We start from the raw sequence: 2,769 nt of genomic DNA on the forward strand, positions 1-2,769 counted from the left end.
ATATTAAAAGTTCAAGAACATGATTTGCTTTTAAAAATAGAAATACTAATTTAAAGTTTCCAACTTTTTAAAAACGATTCTAAAAAAAACAAACCTAAAAACTTAATAAAACAAACTAGATGAATTGCATTGAGATGTTATATATACAAACTCACAGATAGGACGTCCTGTATAGTACTACACCATCTCATATTTGACATCATATTAATTGGTTAAAATTCCGTCCACGATCTCTGAATACAATAAAAATACTCTCTCTTATTCACTCATTTCTTCTCTTCCATTTTACACAAGAAATAAGAACATGATTTTGTACCATACAAAATACTCTACTCCACATACAATTGAATTTTGACCACACAAAACCTTCCAAAAAAAAAAGAGGGAAAAAATCCAACTATCATGAAAACGGAAAGAGGGAATAAATGAGTGAATACGAGGGAGTAATCATTATTATTTTTGTATAAAAGAGAAGAAAATAATTAACAAATAAAGTAAAAAAATTATATCACTTACCATCATCACTGTCCAAGTTCATACGCTTTCAAACAAAAATGCTTTCATAATACTTTTATTGTTGCGTCAGCATCCACATGGCTGACATGTTTTGTTACTTTTTTTTTAATGTTATTATCTCTTCATTTAGTGGTGTATTGTAATTTGTTTCAAACCAATTTATTTATTGCAAATTGAATCTTTTACTTGAATTTGGTTAGATTCCTTATATTTTATGTTTTTTCATTCGGTTATTTCCTATATTAATTGTATTTAGGATGGGAGCAAGTCCAATCAACAATCTAGTACTGATTTTCATGCAAAATTAATGGTTATTATGGAGATTGAGTATGTTGATGGGCTCTTTTGATCAAAATTGATATGGTGGATGAAATGCGTTATTTTATTTTGGTAGATATTGTTAAGAATAATTTGAAGTATGACTAACTTGGCGAGCTATGGTTTAAACGAAAAGGGTTAAATTTATTGGTGGGAAAGAAAAATTGAATGTACTAAAGACATTGCATTATTAATGGAAACCAAAGATAATATGATTTTGTTTATGTTTATGTGGTTCATGGAGGTAAAAACTAAAGAGAAGGAGGGATCAACAAAGCATAAAAGCAAACAGAAAAATAATGATGATGTAGGACCGATAACAACATCGTTTAAGAGTGGTAATCCTAACCCTTTGGCGGAGGACGACAATCTCAAAAATAAGGGTCATAAAACCCTTTGGCGTCCTAAATTGCCTTTTATCAGGACAAAAATATAGTCCTATTCATTGAGTTTCTAACTCTGAAATTTGCCAAAACAATCTTGAAATTGATGAGTTAGAAAACTTTAAGAATCTTAAAGGAAAAGGAGGGGAGTCTGGTGGGGAAGAAGATTCTAATTTTATGTCAGATCCTGATGTGGTCTTAAGTGAAGAGGATTTTGATAATGAGGAAGATGAGGTCTAATATACCGAGTATGTGGATGAAGATATACCATATATTGTGCGTCCAGACTTAAAGAGTGATAAGACAATTACTCGAACTTTCGTTGTAGCGAAAGCAATTACAATAACTCGTGACCAGAAACAAAGCAAACCGGATATTTGTTTGATTTAGATCTATAACTCAATCAATGGTGATCGATGTTGCAAGACCTATTGCTAGTTGATCTAGTTAGAGTCTGAAAACTCGTCAGACTAGAACCGAGTTTGGAACAAACGCGTCGATCCGAGGCACAATTGCAGCAACAAAAGCTTGAATTTTTATTAATTAATCAACGTATGAAAATAACAATACAAAGCTCCTTATATAGGAGTATAAACCGACACAATAGCTGCTAAAACGACCTAAACAACCAGCTATTACTTACCTAAAACACACGACTCAGAATTGCCTAAAACTGACTTTCCTAAAACGATAAAAGCCGAACATTGCCTTATCATTCTTATTCCATAACTTAGGAAATAAACTAATGTGATAATAAAATAATTATTCTGCAATAACAAATAATGACGACGTAAATAATTGCCATTTCCGAGTTGGACTTTAGTTACATTTCGTGCCTTAGCTGAAATCTACTCTATGTTAAGCTTTCGTCGAAATGTGTGCTTGTGATTTCCGTCTTCGCTTGCTGACTTCACTCTCTTTGTCATTTGAGCGTAGCATTTTCGGATCACCCCCCCCCCCCCCCGAAAAGAATTGTCCTTAATTCTCGCAACTTCAACCCGCCAGGATAAAAAAACGAATACTACAAGCAAATAAACCAAGTGAATGATAATTAGCAACAACAAACGCGAACCCAGAAATGAATCATTTTCAATGTCAAGCCACCTCTCGAACACCAGCAACTTCTTGTTCCATACCCTTAAATTCAGAAACCCGCTTGTGCCATGACTACTTGTGCTTTCCTCCCCTCCACCCTCCATGCACAAACATATATAACTTACCACGAACTCCTTTGTTGAACAACCAGAATGAACATGATGACTCCTCCGCAGCTGCTGCCCAATCGAACTGATAAGTCCATTTTATATATACTTTAACTCTATATTTTAGCTCGGTTTATTTGATTATTGCACTTCTATTAGTGTATTTATGAGCTAATTCCGTGTTCTAAGTGTTTTTGCTCGTATTCATTACATTTTGTAGGAAATAAAGCACTCAGTAGCTTTTTCCCGTCAAATTAGCATTCACCCAAGTTCACGAGGCTAATAAAGAGCAAGTCTTGACCATGCAAAGGTGTTTCGGGAAGCATAGGGGCGTTTTGAGAAGAAATTGA

Source organism: Silene latifolia, chromosome 9 (assembly GCF_048544455.1).
Source record: "Silene latifolia isolate original U9 population chromosome 9, ASM4854445v1, whole genome shotgun sequence".
Classification (NCBI taxonomy): Eukaryota; Viridiplantae; Streptophyta; class Magnoliopsida; order Caryophyllales; family Caryophyllaceae; genus Silene; species Silene latifolia.